This window comes from Toxotes jaculatrix, chromosome 1 (genome assembly GCF_017976425.1).
Source record: "Toxotes jaculatrix isolate fToxJac2 chromosome 1, fToxJac2.pri, whole genome shotgun sequence".
Classification (NCBI taxonomy): Eukaryota; Metazoa; Chordata; class Actinopteri; family Toxotidae; genus Toxotes; species Toxotes jaculatrix.
Genome location: NC_054394.1, coordinates 7,512,703 through 7,531,925, shown reverse-complemented (window position 1 = coordinate 7,531,925; position 19,223 = coordinate 7,512,703). Strand labels below are relative to the sequence as shown.

Here is a 19,223-nt window from a genome sequence, read left to right as displayed (position 1 = left end):
TGCAAAGAGAGCACTATACACAACAACTAAATGTTTTTAGGTTGCAGCTTTGTGTTGTTTCTTAGACAATGCAGTTTTTCACTTATGTCATTATGTCACACCTTGACTAATGCTCAGTATACAGTTTGTACTGTACAGTGTACTGCCAGCAAAAAGAAAAGGGGGAAAAATATGGAAATGTGACCTACTGGGTATGCAAATATACAGTATAAGCTCACAAAAAAAACCTCACAGGGCCAGAGGCTCTGCAAACTGGACAACATGGAACTGTCAACAACAAGTGACTCGTGGCTGCATTGCATCTTCCCATATACAAAGTACTTGACAGCAGATCTATTTGCAACAGCAAATTATGACCATATACGGTGTGACGTGCATCAGTTGTTGTCCACTGCACATAGTGAACAAATATGACACCCTGCGCTTGGGAAATATGCAAATACAGATGTGTGTACAAAAGTGAGGTAATAGATTTTGGTGTCTGTCCTCATGTTTGACATTCAGCACAATTTGCATTTTTACCTCTGTGACTGTTTACATTACACACTTTCAGCTGACGGTGAAACAGAGTTCAAAAAGAGGACAGATGTCTCCTTTCTCTATATACCTGTTCACCAATCTCTATGCGGGACCCTGGCTCTTTTCTTTCCCAGTCTGATTTCTTTATGTGGCAGGTCTATTTTCTTTGGACCAGTTCACGTATTAATGTTAACGTATACAAGTACCTGTAATTATTAACAATTCACTTAAAACAAATTTCTGATTATGAGTTTCACCTGTTCTTGACTTTGTCTTAACACACACAGAAAACTAATCTAAAATTTGAGACAATGAGATGGTATAAAAATTCAGTCAGTGGCTTGAATCCAGAACAAACACAATTATGCATATGCTATACAAAGTATAGCACTCTCAATATGCAACATAGATTTTAAGAAGCTGGGGAGTGCATCAAAGTTGACATAAGCAGATATGGCAGCCTTTGAGGTGTGTACTTCTTGTCTCATGTGGATATGAGTGTACATTTATGTGCCAAGTGACCAGGAAGTGGGCTTCAATCAGTGAAAATACAGAGAGCTAATGTGCCCAGAGACGGAAGCAGTATCCCCAGACATTTAATAAGCCTGAGTGTCCTCATGTCCTTTTCATCTGGATGAGCTGTCTCCCATCACAGCAGGCAGCCGCTACTGGGCCTCCACATGCTCCAGTAATCGCATGACTCTGAGAGACAGCGTTCAGTGCAGGGATAAGGCAGAACGACCATACAACACCATTTCTCCATTACACCGAAACCAAACCAAACACTGTCCTTTAAAATACAAGATAAAAATAAGCTGTTTTTTTAAAAGAGATGTGAAATATATAAAGTTATATTTCAAAATTCAAAAACGTGTACTGCTCCCATTTGTCATCATCCATTAAGAAATCACCACAGTTTTAGAACAAAGAGTAACATTTTTATGTTAAATTACATACTGATGAAAGATGATTTAATCTATATTAACTACGGACAGATGGAATTTCACCAATGTTTTATTAAAATCACACTGCAGATGACTGGACATTCCCACATTTGATGCTTGTACGACAGTGCAATTTCGCTGCTAAGCAGGTTAAAGCAGTTATGAAACTTAAAACTATGTCCCTCAGAAAACATTAGAGCTGGAGTGGTAATCAAAATCAATGCCAAAACAATCCTCAAGCAAATTCTGTGCCTCTAAGTGAGCCAGCAGTTACAATTTAACACAAATCCCACCCTTCAACAAAGCTTCCAATCCAATAAGTACATTAACAAACATACAAATGCTCAAATACTCCGTGTATGGATCAGTTCTTGCTCCTGAAAGAGATTCTTGGGATTATACCACGGAGAAGTCAGAGGAGGAAACTAAGGTTTTGTAAGTATTCTGAAATGAACAGGAGCATGCAGGGGGCACTGAGACTTCAAGCAGAGCAGAGACAGGAGAGAGCTGCCAGGGATGGTAAATAATAAAGGAGATGATCATGGCATGAAGGAAGTTAAGAGAGACTCTGGCTTACCCAATCATTACAACTGTGAGTCTGCCTCTGCCATCTGCCACGTGAAATATTTCTAGCAATCTTCACCTTTTTGCTTTTTTTTTTTTAGCTGTGGTGCTGTTTTCACTGTCCCACTGAAACTTTTTTCCCCCCGTTCTTCTCTTCAGCTCAGCAGTAACAGAAACACAGACGGATACAGTTTTCTGGGCTGAGGTTGTTCAGAGGTCTTATAAACACGTATTGCTCTAAATTGCTGCCCAGCAAAACCACAGGTTTCTAGCATCAACCAGCAGCTGCACTAGAGGGATTAGATTTAAGTGCCTTGCTCAAGGGTATCTCACTGTTAATCGCTGAGGGCGGAGAGGAATGTAGGATTAATGACATCTCCCCTTCACAGATTCAGCAGATGGTTCAGAGATTTGAACTAACAACCCTCAAAGTCTACAACCCAAACTCTTGAATGGCACCTTCTAACAAACAATAATAAGACATGACAGCTTTACACAGTCTGAATCTGTTTGAATAAATCATTCATCTACAACTCCTGAATATGACCAGGTTTAAAGGACTATTTTAGAAAAATATATACTTTTAATGTAACACAATTTAACCAAACATAAAAATACAAAGGTCAGTGGCATTATACTGAAAAAGAAATGGTTTAGAATTTACCAATGAGAAAACAATGAAATTCTGAACTGAGCAAGAGAGAGAGAAAAAAATGCACACCCTTTCTTTGCAGAAGAGCAAAGGAATCATCTGTGTGTCTAATCTACAGCTGCTAACCCCTATTTTTATCTAACTGAATGAAAACAGAGCAGCGTGACAGATATACCTCTCCCACCACAATCAGAAAGACAGGAGGGTAGACAGCCATCCCTCCTGCCTCCTGCTTCTCTGACGTAACAGGCGGCCGGCTCGGGCTCGCCACTGATGACAGATTACAAAAGCAGGGAGGCAGGAAGTGGAAGAAAGAAAGGAAGAGGGAGAGAGAAATCCCCCCCCCCCCCCCCAAGCTCTGGGAGGCTGCTGGACAGGAGAAAGCAGAGGGGAGGAAGGGTAGTGGTGACGGCTTATTGTTTGAGCTCTGTGTGCTGCAGTTCCAGTCTCAGCACACACTCATCCAGCCCTGGCTATTTATATCCTCTCAATATCCATGCAGGCGGAGGCAGGCTGCAGTCGTTTTCATCATTGCATACATTATGGAGACGGTGCATGCAAGCAGTCAGCCTGCTGGGTTTTTGGGGGGGGGGGGGGGGGGGTGTACTACTTTTCTTACAGGATTTCCCCATTTATATTTGGACGATGATGGGTGCAGTTTCCGGGACTGTGGTTTTTGGATTTAAAATAAGAATGCAAGAAAAATCATTCCATCAGCTAAAACAAAAACAAAAAAAAGAGCAATTTATCACTGCCTAGTTAGAGAGAGATTAAACAGAGTATGGTCACAATTAAAGCACCAGAGCCTGAGAAATCCTGCCTTTTAGTCCCTCGTTGGGGTCAAGTGCCAGAAATATTGAATCCAGCATTACCCATAGTGCAACTCAACAGTACCCCCCATGAGCTCTCATGATAATGAAGTCTTCAGGGTTATTTTCTCAGACTTGAGAGGGCTCTCTCCAGAACCACAAATGACAATATACAACAACTGTTTTCACAGGCTGAGCAGTACTCCTCATGGTGAATAAACTGAACCTCCTGTGTAAAATCTGTGGATTGCTCCTTCAAAACTTCAAACAACAATTTAAGGTAATTCCTCCCAGCTGTAACATGGCCAACATTGGGCTACTCTCAAAGACTGAAAATGCACTGGCAGAGTTTTTCAGAATAAACTACACTTGCTACGTGTCAGGTGTATACCATGATAAAAGCATATCTTTTAATTCAGCAATATAGTCCTTTCACGACTGTGATTACAGAGACAAAATCTGATAGTGGGACAGATTTATAGTAGGCTTAAGTCTCATTAGGGAAAATGCCGATGACAGTGAAAAGATAAAAACAGCAGTGGCCTTATCCTTTAATACTTAACACTGAAAAATAGCAGGACGGTCAATGCAAGCCTCATTAATTCATAGTTAATAGAAAATTAGACCCTTGAAAAATGATAAGAGGCTCATCATATAGGTTTATGTTGAGCACGTGCTGGCGAGAAGAAAGTGAATCATGTTCAAAAGTACAGTAACAGCAGTGTTATGTGTGTGTGTGGGCAGTTGCACAGACTTGGCTTAAATTATTCTTCAGCTTTTACAAGTGATATGAAGAGGAAATCTTGCCAGTGATGGAGGTATGCATGTGTCCGTGTTACAGAAGGATAGGATGACGCAAAATGATATGTGGAGGTGAAGGGGATGCAGAATTTGAGCCAGAGGGCTGGGGATGCTGAGAGGCTCAGTGCTCCTCTGACAGTACATCTGCCTCGCTGGTGCACACACGCACACACTCTTCAGCCTTTACTTATCCTGTCAATGTTACTGAACTCTCACTGACAAAATGCACACAAACACAGAACTGCATACAAAATGCCCTCATCCTCCTAATATATGCTGTCACATACATAAATATGCATACATGTTCGCCAACCATGGCGTGATGTATGCTGTCCCACACCTACTGAAGTGGCTTCAAACATCCTAGAGGTGGGGTGGGTGGACGAGTGAGGAGAAAAGTGGGAAGCTGCCTGCTGCCGCTTTCATGGCCTCTCCTCCTCCTCCTCCTTTGATGGCAACACATGACAACTCCTCCATTCAGACCAGAGGAGGCGGAGGACATGGGGAGGAAAAGCACAGGGATGGAGACACAAAGAATGTCATTAGCAGAAGCCACAGCAGGGTGCTGGTACAATATGGCAGCAGCATTAGTGGTGACTGGGGCTCCAAATCTCTTTAATAAAAGAAGCATTCAGTGGCAGCAGCACTGACACCATGGAGAAAATTCAGACGCAGTGGACTAAAAAGAGGAGAGGGGGTAGAAGAAATGCACACAGGGAGAAAAGCAAGGCAGAGAAGGAGAGGCTAATGGCAAATTTCAAAGGACACTGGAATACTATTATAGCTCCGAACAGAGATTATAGAGAGATTACCTGAACAGTGAGTAATCCCAAACTGAGAAAGAATTTGACGATGTGTACATTCATTGGGTGCAGATTCCAAAAAGAAGGTAAACACAGACAAACCTCGTTGCCTCAGAGGGAGCATAAGGACAGACTGTTCATTATTCTCTTGTATGTTTGAGCTACATTTCAGGCACAGCTGAATTTCTTTTGTTTTCTGTTACATAACATTTTCAAACTGAAAATTAATCTTACCATTTCAGTGTTTTGTTCATGTAAGAAACATCTTCCTGTTTCCGAGGAAGCATATTTGAATTTGAAATAAGAGTTCACAGAGAGATGAAATGAAAAGGAGACAGAGATAGATATAGCTTAACACAGAGCCATGGGGGGGGGGGGGGGGGGGGGGTGCAGAAAGGGAGATATAGGTGATACAAAGTGAGAGAGAGATGCTTGCAGATGGAGAAGCCAGAGATCAGAAGAGCGAGGACATAGCAAAAGAGAACGAGTTAGAGGAGTGTAGAGGTGAAGAGGAGTGGTGGGTGTAGTGGGTGGAGGATAGAGACAGACATTAAAGTGCTGAAGACTGCCCAGTTTCTTGGCAGAGGGCTGTATCTGCCGGTCCTTAATATTACCAGCAGTCATCTGTCGGTTCCAATGCCAACCATGAATAATAGAGGCTCCACCCAGCTATGCTAGCTCTCTGAATTATTAATTCACAACCACAGACTTGCATTAGCGCACAGTGTGGGGCACTCTCCACTGTGGAGTGCAGGCACATATGCCTGCTTAGACTGAACCACGTGTGTGCGCTCACACGCAGGATGTGAAAATGTGTGCGGGAGGCGTTTTACTCATGCAGATTCTTCCATGCATATTCACTCAGTGACAGAAGTGAAATTATTGTGCACTCTGAAATGTCCTGCAGGAAATTTCTCTTTATAAAACTCCTCCGGTGCAGAGCTGCTGATGCATTTTACATTTTTGGGAAAAAACAGATGTGGTTTATTTACAATAAAAACAATGCCAATACTTTCATGTCACTATCACGTCATATCTATTTCAGAATCAGTGGTTGAAAATCATAGAATTACCAGCATTAAAACAACACTAGAAAGGTGTTTATTTTTAGAACGCCTGTTGCAGAAAATGTCCACGGATAAAATACAAGAAGAAAAGTATTTCCCCAAATTTAAATGAGATGAAAGTGATAAACAACTGTACTCTCAACATCTAGCAGAATAACTAGTTAATTATCGTTACTGTTTCAGCCACAATGGTACAACCCCAGAGACAACGTTAACTAGGTCATTAGTTTCTTTTCATAGGCTTGGTTAGGAAATGTAGCCTAATTAGCTGAGAGGAGATCAGCCTGACACAACTTTGACAGTATGTTATGCATTGTGTGCACTGTACAAGCAAGGTCTGAAGGCTGGGTGTGTGTCTGTCTGGATGTGTGTGAGTCAGAGACAAAACACTGAGACATGCAGTGTCACTTTAGCCCATACACAGTATGCTGTAGCCTTGAGCCCTTATTAAAATCACAATACACACTGAACCAAGATTCTCATACAAGCACAATCATGTGAACACCGACAACTGTGACTCTCATCACTGGCTTTGCATCTGCTGCAAGAAGTAGCTCACCTAGAAGACAGATTCTCCTACACTTCGCAACTTTGTTGATCAAAGCAGAAGACAACACACAAAGCCAGCCAACACAGCCTGCCAACCGGTCTGTAGTGTCAGGCGAGAAGACAAAGAAACGACATCAGTGAAAACAGAAAAGAGAGTGAAAAGCCTAAAACGAGCAAATGAATGTCGACTAAAAGAACATACTGCAGTGTTAAATTATTTGAATGTGTGTGTGTGTTTCAAAGAGAATGTTGTGTAGGTAGAAAAACCTGGGACACTGGGTGATAAGGTGATGGTAATGGTGTGGGTGAGAAAACCCAGGTAGACAGTGAGGCACACGAGGCATCACAGAGGAGAATTTCTGCTACTGCAGAGCCAATGTTTGCAGAGGCAGCAACTGCAAATCTTGCCTGCGGAGAGCAGGGCTCAGGGATTTCTTCAGTAAATTCACTAAAGAGTCACACACACTGAGTGCAGAGATAACCCTGTTCACTCTCACAGCCCTGGGACAGGTATACACCCTTAAAGAGAAGTCTGAGCAAATAGGGCTAAGCAGTCTGATCTTAAATTCATGTTACAGTGCACAATGATCAGCCACAGCGTGAAAAAATACAGTTTCCAGTCTTAATATTGTGGTTTATTGTGGTATTTCACTCATCATTTGTATAGGATGTGACTTAATGCAAAAACAAACACTTATCTGCATGGACCTCTTCCTATTCACTCTACCTACATTTGCATGTTCACCTGGAAGGTTTGCAACATTAAGGGCCATTCCAGGCTCCCAGAGTAGCACTAAGGCACTAAGTCCTCACACCAGCAGTTAAGTTCCTTTGCTTTGCTATTTTCCAAAGAAAATAAAATGTTGGGCCAACTGAATCACAGGTGTGAACACAGCCTTAGTGTTACTCTGGGACTCTGGTTCTCTCAAATGCCAGATTCCTACTAAGGAAGGCTGAGACAAAATGACAACTTAAAGCTATCAAACGTTTCAGTTTAAATTAGCCTATAAAATGTGCTACAATACTGAAAAAAAAATGTCACATTTTCCCAGGCCCAAGGTGATGTCTTCAAATTGTTTGTATCTGTCAGATGAACCATCCAAAATCAAAGAATAATAATAATAATAATTTCACAGTGATAAAAACAGTGAAATCTTAAACTTTCGAGGCCAGAACAAACAACTGTTTGGTATTTTGGCTTGATAAACGGCTTAATTAAATGACTGCCAAAATAACTGTTTATTCATTTTCTGTTATTGCCTAGTTATTTGAGCACTTAATTTTCATTTTCATAATGAGATATGGTAGAGGGACAGCAGGAGGGAAGTGCACAAGACAGTTTGGACACCTGAGCAAACATCCTGACCATGCAGACCATTTAACAGTTACAACACAGCATGACATTGGCTTTACACGAGGACATAAACAAGACGGCTGCTTTATAACTGAAATAACATTGCAGTGACAACATGAAGAGCCTCTTAGGCCAATAACAATACACAGTCCTCTGGTTACCTGACTAAGCTAAATGGAGGAGGCATATTTGGCACCAACCACGAAAATAATCTACAGCCTAACATTTATCCAAACTCTGCCCCTTATTTGACACAGTGAGGTTAACACTGCAACAAGCTGAAGAATATGCAGGGAGGGGTCCTCGCATCCTAAATGGTTGGTACATTCTTACGTTCCCAGGAGACTCAAGATGGAGTTTTGCTGAAACATGAGACGAGCGTCCTCTGACGCTGACCCCACCATGGTGTACTCAAAGGCCTGGACATCGGCACGAATAGCAGATAATCTGAGTGTGTAAGTGTGGAGTGTGTGTGTGTGTGTGTGTGTGTGAGCGACTGAGAGAGACAGGCAGTAAGAGAGCAAGTAATGATATATGGGTCTGAATGGGTGTTAGTGACTGAACGTGGGTGTGTGAGTCAGGGAACAGAATGAGAGACCTTGTGTGAAGTGAGAATGTAATTATGAAAGAGTGAGTGAGAGGAAACGAGCTAAAGTCAACAGGTTAGCAATGCGCCATCAACTCTAATCACTACAAACACTCAACTGCAGTAATCCCATTTCCTCAATTGACTGACACCAATTCCAGCGTGAACTGAATAAGTACTCTCCATGTATGTAATGACTTATAATAAACTTTTATCAAATACAACATTAAGCTTCAGGGAAAAAGAGCAGAGCCTCAAATGCCACCTATTTAATGTGACTGGTGTTTAGGCTGTCACTCGCTAACTAATTTCATAGTTAAACGAGACATACTGAGATCCTCCTTGACCAAAACAATTTCCACTGGAAAAAAAAACACTGTCATGTGGCAAAACAATACTGATTTTTCAAAACCTGCTGTAAGCCAAGGATAGACAGAAACAGCGCTTTTACATGCACATTAATATTCAGAAAATGAGCTTTATCCAGGATAAGGTCTTTACTGGGATAAGGAATTTGTATGAAACAACCAGTAAACAGTTTATTCCACGGACCTGTTTGGATGGAGATTGTTTTATAATACTTAAAGAGTTTTCCTGCTGAGTTCATTGGTGGTGTGTTACTTTGACACTTGCAACTCCATGGAAACAGCACTTGCACCCAATCAGTCAATCAACAATCTCAGCAGTAAACAAGATATTTTAATTACAGACTATTACATATTGCTTAAAGGACCAGTGTGTGGGATTTAGGGGGACCTGTTAGCAGAAATGGAATATAATATTCATATCTGTGTTTTGATTAGCATGGAATGAGCCCCTCATAACTACACAGGCAGTGTGTCCTCTTGCATGGAGCCTGCCATGTTTCGAACATTGGATCCAGAGAATCCCCTTTGTGTTTTAACATTACCTGATGGCCACGGTAGGTGCTCCTACATGCTGGGAAAGGGAGGGGTATTCAGTTGGTTGCAATGTGCAACCTCACTGCGAGATGCCACAAGTCTTACACACTGGTCCTTTAATGTCTATACATTGTTACTAGTATATTATCATACCATATTACTGGCTGATCCCAGTTAATGCAACAGAATGAAACACCTTATATACATAACAGAATATTCTGAATATAAACTGCTGCTGTATTGTGTGTTTCATCTGACGAGGACGGAGACCTTTCCTGTTGTTTTTAAATCATTAGAGGAAAAAGTAACAAATAATCCTATGGTTTAAATATTAACCAGATCATAATTTGATTTCTGTATCATGTTTTATATGCAGAGTTTCATATTACCTTGCTACTACAGCCAGGGCAAGGGTTGGCTAGGAGAGAGCACAGGCATGTGGACGTACTGTATTTGGAAATTGCTACCAGCCAGGAAAACTATTTGTTTCACATCCAGCAATTTGTGTTTCTAATAATGATATTGTGCAGTCCCTACAGATGCATATTTAACACCCAGGTGCCTCTGGGCTACCAGTTAGACACAGCTGGCGGCTGAAATGGACCTCAGGAAGAGTACAATATTTAAGCCAGTGATTAAAAACAGTTTGGGCCACAATAATGTGATGATTACTTGGTTGTGTTGCTGGGATTTCTGTGTATGATTATATGCTATAAGATCTAAATAGATACCTCTCGGTCTACTTCTAAATCCATCATCCTGTATCTATTTATGCATTCATCTATCCTCCCACCTACCTCTCAGTATATCATGGGGTTCAGCAGCTGGTGTGTCAGAAACATACCCAGATGTAGGCCACAAACAATAAGCATCTCTGCACAGTGCAGATCTTCTGGTGTAATCTCTTGTTTGAAAACATCAGGAAAAAAAAATATGTAGCTTTTATTAAAAAAGATAGCCTTAGGGGAGTTCTACACACAGGCAAGATCAAATACAGTCTTCCTTTAAAAGGAAACCCTGTATTAAAGTAGACCTAATTCACGTCACTTTACTTTTCAGCGCTCTCCGTGACATCATTAAAGCAGACACATTCGCTGTACTGCATCTTTGAAGTCAATTCGATGAATCAGTTGCACAAAAAGTACTTTGGTGCGCATTGAACAGCAGATAAAAGAGGAAGCACTGGAGCCTCCCCTTTGAGACAATTCATTGTCACTATCACCATCATCTGCGATACATTCTGTATTCTTTTTAGGACAGTCACAATAATGGCAGCAGAGTTTCATATCTCTATAAATGGGGAAAAAAACACCACCAGCTTCAAACTGGCTGCACTGCTTCCTCTTTATCTCTCTGTGTTGTCTCAAATATGAGGGACTTTGGTGAACCAGGACACAAGTTTTGTGGTGTGCAAGGAGACGGCGTTATCATACAGTGGCGGTAAGCAGAGGGAATCCACAACTATAAATGACATGCTGACACAGGTTACTGTTACTTTAAATTTCCTGCTTCGCTAGGGAACTTGTGTCCAGAGTTCAGAGATCATTTTGATACTCCACGTATGAGCCTGACACAGCTCTCCCCAAAGAGCAGAAGACTGATGCTGTGGCACCACACTGTAAATAAAATATAGATAAAAGTCTCTGCATCATGAGAGCTACTGCACACATACATACAGTTATAAACACCATACTAATCCTGGGTAGTTCCACCCCTTTTGCTCTCAAAACACCATCAGTTCTTCGTAGCATAGATTTCAAACGATGTTGGAAACTTTCCTTTGAGATTCTGATGTTGACATGACTACATCACATCATATCTGCAGATTTGTCAGCTGCACGCTGATGCTGCCAATCTCCTGCTCTACCACATCCCAAAGGTGATCTACTGGACTCAGATCTGGAGTCTGGGGAGGCCACTGAAGTTCGCTGAACTCACTGCCATGTTCATGAAACCAGAGAAAACTTGCTTTGTGACATGAAGCATTATCAGACTGGAAGTAGCCATTAGAAGATGGTAAACTGTGGCCATACAGGGATGAATATGGTCAGCAACAATACTCAGGCTGTGGCATTCAGACCATGACTGATTGGTATTAAGGCCCAAAGTGAGTCAGGAAAACATTCCCCGCACCATTACACCACTGGACTGGAGTGGACTTGGTTGGGTCCATGGTTTGACAGTGTTGATGCCAAATTCTGACCCAACCATCTGCAGCCTCAGCAGAAATCCAGATTCATCAGTTCTGGTGAGCCTGTACCCTCTCTCCTGTTCTTGGCAAACAGGAGAGAGCCCCAACACAGCCTTCTGCTGTTGTAGCCCACCTACCTCGAGGTTGGATGTATTGCTCATTCTGAGATGCTTGTCTGCTCAGTGGTAAAGAGTGGTTATCTGAGGCCTCTCTGTCAGCTCCAACCACTCTCTCATCAACAGGGACCTTCCATCTGTATACCTGCTGCTCACTGGATGTTTTCTTGCACCATTCTGAGTTAAACTCTAGAGACTGTTGTGCATGAATAATCCCAGGAGATCAGCAGTTTTTACAAATACTCAAACCAACCAGCCTTTTCCCCCCAATTCTGATGTCTGTTGTGAACACTAACTGAAGCTTCTGACTTGCACTTTATATAAGAGATAAATATATCCCAACCAACAAATCTCTATCATCTTGACATACAGTATGTATTGCCCAAACCTATATCACCAAAACTCTTTAAAAATGTTTACAAATGTGGTATTTCAATTTAAGCCTTCTGCTATGGCTTTCAAAATGCACATTTTCTGCAAAAAGGTGTTGTTTTTTCTCTCTAGTGTGCATACTGGCAAGATAAAAACTGTTCAAACCTGAAATATCAAAAGCAGCTTTCCAAGCCAGATGGCATAAAACAAGGAAATCAGCCCAAAACAAGACTGAGGCTGGACACGAGGCTGAGGCAAAGTACAGTCGTGGTTATCAACATTATTTCACATGAAAAAAAAATGACTAAGGCTGCTGTTTAGACCATCAAAAAGAGATGTCAGTGGTATCTCACCTCAGCAGATCACCATGACTGACTGGTCATATAGATTTGCTTCACTGTAAATAACCAGACCAGAAAATCATCATGTTGGGGCGAAGAGTGAAAAGCTTTTTCCAGGAAGGAACAAGAATCAAACGGCTCATTCGGTCAAAATCAGCTGGATATGTGAAAGGTATAATTCATTTCACATGTAAGACAGTGCAAGCAACACTGCTGATCAAATCCCATGTTTAAATTAGACTGGCAATTTACACAAAGCATCGGACTGAAGTTATCCGTCAGCTGAACTCCTTTCTGTGCTGACAGCATTAGTCAGTCAGTTTATTTTAGAGGAGGACAAGTCTGTTCATCCAAAACATCCTGTGGCTGGAATCCCCAATCACAATCAGTTCCATGGACAAGCGGCAAACACAACATATGACACTCACTAACCATAAGCCCAATAAAATTCTTATATTATAAGGTGGTGAGAATTTGACTGTGCAGGACCCACAGAGCAGTGACCTGTAGTGAACATGTTTATGCATTTGTCTATGATGTGTGCATTTATACAGGAGGTGGCTGCTGGTTTCAAAGTCAGTATTACACCAACCAGCGGGACAGATGCTACTGACCTCAGCTCTTCTACATGGATACACTCAAAGAGGAAGCGTCCCACTGTTTCCCTCAACTGATATTTTTCCCTCTGCTCATTATTTCAAGTCAGCTCTCGCACAACCCTAAAATGAAGACTGATGTCATCCAGCTCGTCTGTCATATGAATAAGAAACCACTGTGTCATGCTGGTTTGCACAGCGGGGGTAGCTCTGGGTATTGAAGCAGGGTGGTTAGTGAAGGACGAGCAGGGACCCATGAGCCACATCAAAGCTGGTGCCTTGGCAGTTTTGGCTGATTTATGCCTTGGACCCGAGGAATTCTTTGCTACGCCATTTCTAAATTAACACCTTAGGTAGAAAATCGTTATGTGGATAATAAAACATTTCAGCTGCAGGTTACAGGAGCTGGTGGGGGTCGCCTGGCTGATCAGGCTCCGTTTATATCATTACCTCTCAAATGTAGGAAGCATACTGCCACACAAAGAGATTTTAAAGAACTTAGAAAGAAAGAAGAAAACTTAGATTTTTACTGTTTGTGGATAGTTTCATGATCCATGTAAAGTATTTGCAACATGGTCAAAATAATATATCCCTACTATAAGAATGCCCCCACAAGTCCAGTAGCAATACACAAACTGTGCAAAGAGGGAAAATAAACAATGGGATATGAATTTATCTGAAATAGCATGTTCCAAAAACGCAAAAGTCTTGGATTAACAATATCCTTGTGTGAAGTGCTTCCCAGTGGGGAATCACTGGAGGCTGTGGGTGTAGTGAAAGACCAGGCATGTGTCAGGCCTCCGGCTCAGCTCATTGCCTGCATTGTGCAGCGAGCCAGCCTGCATGGCGGTAGAAGCCTCCCGGCCTTCAAGGAGCTGCCTGACTGACCAGCCGCTGCCCAGATGGAGCGGCCTCACTAAGTTTGCACGCAAGATGGCAGCCACAATGCCACTATTCTACTGGAAAGCATGATCACCAGGAGGGAGGGTATGAGGGGAGTTATCTCGATCACAGCTCAGCAGGTGCTGAACAGAGACAAAGATACAGAAGTGACACTGTGGGAAGAAAAAAAATTAGGACCATTGATGGTTGTGGTCTTTGTTTCTAAAGCCCCTTCAGTCCATTTTCCATTAACATTAAATGTGATAGCTTACTTTCCTGTTATGGTGCTGAAAGCTGGTATTTCTGGTGAACTCATTTCACACTGGGAGACTAAAGGTCAGTCTCTTAGATGTGAATATTTGCTTGGTTTTTATTAGTCCTTTATGACAGTAAACTGAACATCTCTTCATGGACCGATGGCTTAATAAAACAAACTATTTGAAGACACCAACTTGGGCTTTGGGAAATTGTGAGAAACGTTTTTCATTAGTTTCTGGCATTTTATGTACTATGCAACTAACTGATTAATCAAGACGGTAATCTGCAAATTAACTGATAGGTAAAATAATCATCATTACATACACAGCTGTGACTGAACAGGGTTTACTTCCTTCACAATGCTAGCAATAATCTGATTAGGAGTTTGACAAGTAGAGAGACAGTCAAGTCTGGTATAAGCAAATCACAAAGAATGCTTTGATCACTTACCAGCTAAGAGACAATGAAACTGTTGTAGACCGCGCAAACAAGTGTGTACAGTACTATCGTATGATGCACCGAGTCTGTCTCCACACGTTTGAAAAGAGGAAGCAGCACAGGTGCACATCTGTTGCCAGTTTCACTTTCCACTGCTCTTCCTAAATAAGTGGACCATGGTGCTGGAGGCCATTTGCATCTTGCAATGTCTACAATCAATAACTCAGAGTGAGCACTATACCTTATCAGACACAGTAAATGCATTACACTGTGCATTTTGTGTGTTTGGGTATAAACAGCCATGGACTGCCAACAATTCAGTGCACTTTTACAGGTACTAAACACACTATCCCAGGCTGCTGAAATACAGACAACCATAAAGCAAATGCTGCTGAACAGATCTATGCAGAGTGATACAGCCTACTGTGCAGAGTAAGTCTTGCACCATCTGTGATGTTCTGTTGCTCATGAGTGTCAGTATACTGTTAAGCTCTGCACCAAAGTCACCATGATAAATCCCTTCTCTGTTATTGCACTTGCTGATTAAAGAGACAGTGAACGTTGGGAAAAAAGAGGCTGGAGGGGAAAAACGAACTAAACGCGGCCATTGTGTTGAGGTCAGCAGGGCCTTGGACAGGCTTCAAATGTGCAGTGAGCTGGTCAGTGTACAGACAGAGAAGCCATTACTTCCCAGTTGAGCATATAAGCCAAGCTCAGAGCTTAACGTAAGACAGTAACACAGCTCAGCTCCTAGCAGCATTAAGGATCGACCAGACAGCGATCTGGTCGAACCCCCCACCCCACGTCCTCATAACTCATTACTAAAAAGAAGAGAGCCGACATGTAGCTAGGCCTCCAGCCTTGTCCTGTCACCTCTAGTCCTCATCAAGCTGCACCTCAATTAGACTACTCCGATGTAGCCATCAGTCAGTCAGTGAGACGGAGGAGAGAGCTATTGACAGACAGAAGATAGGCAAGGGAAGGAACCTAGTGTGGCTCAAGATTTAATCTGTGAGTCTTCTACCACCTTACTGGATGGGTCTGACTCCACAGATGGCAAACCTGCACAGTCTCACTACTCAGACCAGGGCTGAGTCACAATGTGTAGAGTTTGTTAAGAAGAAGAAAGAAAACTGTGTACAAATTTTCTCAAGTAGAAATGAAATGAATTTGTACACAGAGAGAAAAAGGAATTAACTGCAACCAGTCTCTGCACAGACCCTCAAGCCACTGTGTTGGACATCCTAGCATAGCGGCAGCAGGTTAGCCCTGACAGACGCAGCATATGGATCCCTAACATGTTGCAGTCTGGTTCACCAGATTCCTCTGGGGATAATGAATGCCAAGCCCTCACACCCCCACCTCGCTCCAACCAGTCTTGGTAACAGATTTGTCTAACCCAAAGCTACCATGCTCCTTCATCAGCACTCAGCACTCACTCTAATCAGCAAGGCAGTTAATACAGGTGGGTTGCAAATAAGATGACAACTACCTGTTAGCAAAGAAATAAACAATGGCTTTTTTTTTTTTGGAATCCCAATTCAGGAGACATTTTTAGAACATTACATACAAACTAGTTGCAATTGTGAAGACAAATCTGTGTAAGAGAAACCTATGGGCAAACAAGCAAACTGTGTAATGTAATCATCTATCGTATCACTATCCATTTGCCAATGTCTCCATCCAGACTGTAATGCAAAATCCAGTTGCTGGTCAGCCTCAAACTGACTGTAGCAATCAGTTATCAAAAAAGGTAACAAGATCCGAGGGGCTGATATTTTAGTTTCTGAGCAGTAACATGTCAGATAAGAAGCACAGACACTGAGATAACACACTAATCATAAGATTTGTTCCCTCAAAACAATCCAGGAGTTAGACTGAAAGTGATTCGGCGTGTCGCTATGTAAAGTAACAATACACTACATCGCTTTTGTCAGTCATGCTGCAGCATGCAAAGGTATGTACATTTCAACATTTCAGTCAGACATTTACCTTCAAGCACTGACTGAGGAACTAACAGCTAACACAGTGAAAGCTGCAGGGAGTGGGTGCTTCATGCAGGGCTGATTACAGGGCTGATGACATACCAAAACATTTAACAATACCACAGCTTTTGTTCGTGTATTTCATGTTCTTTAACTTGAAAACTTCGACGTTTGCAAGCTTCCACCCTGCTCAAGTGTCCTTGAGCAATACACTGGAACTCTTACCATCTCCAGGATGGTGTTCTGTACCTTAACCTGACCTCTGACCTTCCCATGGAGCAGTGTGAGAGAAAAACAGTTTCCCTGTGGGATAAACAGACTATCACAGGATCATCACAGCGGTGTTTTTTACATTTATCTGCTACCATTAAAAACGGGATAACTCCTGAGTAGCGCTATTCCTTAGGCACAGTTATATACAGAGACATATGTTCACCTACGACCATTTCCAAAGAATTTCATAATGGACGCATATTACAACAATGCCAGTGGAAAGATACTGATCAGTGTTTCCTCCAGGCAAGGGGCTGAACCTCAGCTCCAGCCCTGTGTTTCTAGTGCAGCGCGGAGGTGGCTAAAATTACTGGGTCCATTATCGGACAGGACCATTCTTTCGTGCTTTTTGTTCTAAATTCCCCGCAAAACACAAACTGCAACAAAACGCCACACCACAGTATTAGCTCGAGTTTAATGGTTACCCACGGTTATTATATAGACGATACACCAACCATCATTCTAAAGTTAGTCCCACGACATTTTTACAAAAATCCAAACACGGCGTATCCGCCTGTGACACAATGCTGTATGGGTCCCTGTTTAACTGACCTCCAGCTTCGTCTCTGCGTCTCCCTACTATACTGGGCTACACTGTGCTAACATATACTTATTGAAGACAGAGAGGACAGTCAAAGTAAAAGGTCAAGACCACAAAGCGTTAGCCACGACCACGGTGTCCGACTATGGAATCAGAGGAGAGTAAGGGGGGTGACACGGAGGTTTTGGACACCGCCGCAAAATCGTCCATAACCAGAACATAATTGTAGGTAACATAAACGAACAACACAAACCTCGTTTAACAGGTGCCTTGTTTCGTTTATGTGTTTGCTTCTTTGCTGCCAAACCCAGTGAATGTATTAGGGAGTGAACCTGAGGGATAAAAATCTGTTAAGACCTAGCATAAATTGTGTCCGATAATGGATCTCGTGAGGTTACGTTGTATGTTAACTAGCAGCTACGGCTAACGCTCTCAAACTGATTTAACATAAGCTCTGTACAGCGAAACCACTTTACCTTGACATACCACTTGAAAGAGGTTAGTGGATGTAAACTAAAACCAGAACACAAACCACATGTACAGCCCAACAGTGACATTCCCTTCCCTGTTCGCTATCCTGAAGCTTCCCATGCTAAAAGCGTTGCAGCGGCAGCAGCAACACAACGAAGACAAAACAGTGACTGCGCTGTACTCACCCAAAAGATACCACTGTGGTGTCGACCAGATGTTGCTGTAAATCAGCGGCGAAGGCCCATTAGGATGACTCCTGCGGTTAGGGGGCATCCAGGTTTTGCAGCGTTAAGGTTAGACAATCCCAAACGTGGCTTTGCTTTGACGGTTGTCCGTACTCTGTCTGCATATGTGTGTGTGTATGTTTGCGCATGAATGTGTATGTGTGTGTATGTGGCTGAGCTCTGCGAGGCCTGCTGCTGGAGGAAATGGTCTCCGCTCCGTCAAAGGAGCACGCATGCGCAGAGGAGCAGCAGAGCCACGGGGCCAGCGGTCTGCGAGCACAACCGTGTGGCCAACAGGTGAGGCTGTCAACTGATGGCAGACTTGTTACTGCGGGAGGCGTGCTCTGAGCTGTAGCTGCCTGCCTGCTGCGTTTTAAACCGGGGATTACTACAGTATGCATTAGCACAGGATGGATGTAATGAACGTTGTAATATACCACTGCATCTTGGATTGCTGTACCCAAGCATAGCGGCTAATTCTGTGCAGTGTGCTCAAACCGGACTGTGAAGAGTGGTGTTGAAAATATTCCTGTCTTTGCCAACAGCTGCAGTAGAATAACCTACTGTCACAAAACTCTCCCTTTGTTCCCTGTTACACATAAAAATACAGTACAAAATTCACCAAAGGCTCCTAAATGCCTCACATTGATTATATGGTTTGCGTCAATATAATTAACTGCATATAAACTGAATTACTACCCCTTTAGTCTACCGGTTTATGGGCCCTGTTTAAACATTTACACACAGGACATTTGTAAATAAATATATGCAACCAGTTACCACAATAATAACAATGAAGATGACTGCACACCAATCTCCAATTATGTTATTAACTGATGTTAATCAGTTTAATGTTTATGTTATTTACACACAGGCATCCTACTCCTGGTACAAATCCACCTCAGTTAATCAAGAGTTAAGAGTGCACAACATTTATTCATTTATCTACAAAACATAGTGGGAATCAGACTGGATCTACCACTTA

At 42.3% G+C, this 19,223-nt stretch overlaps 1 protein-coding gene across 1 annotated transcript in view; it reads right to left on the bottom strand.

The window, feature by feature from the left end:
- LOC121180312 (tyrosine-protein kinase CSK) overlaps positions 1-18,430 on the bottom strand; it is a 52,370-nt gene extending 33,940 nt beyond the window's left edge. Inside the window, exon 1 of the mRNA XM_041035615.1 lies at positions 18,200-18,430. The gene's annotated coding sequence lies outside the window, so the exon portion shown is untranslated. The remainder of the gene's footprint in view (positions 1-18,199) is intronic.
- Between the last annotated feature and the right edge of the window lie 793 nt (positions 18,431-19,223).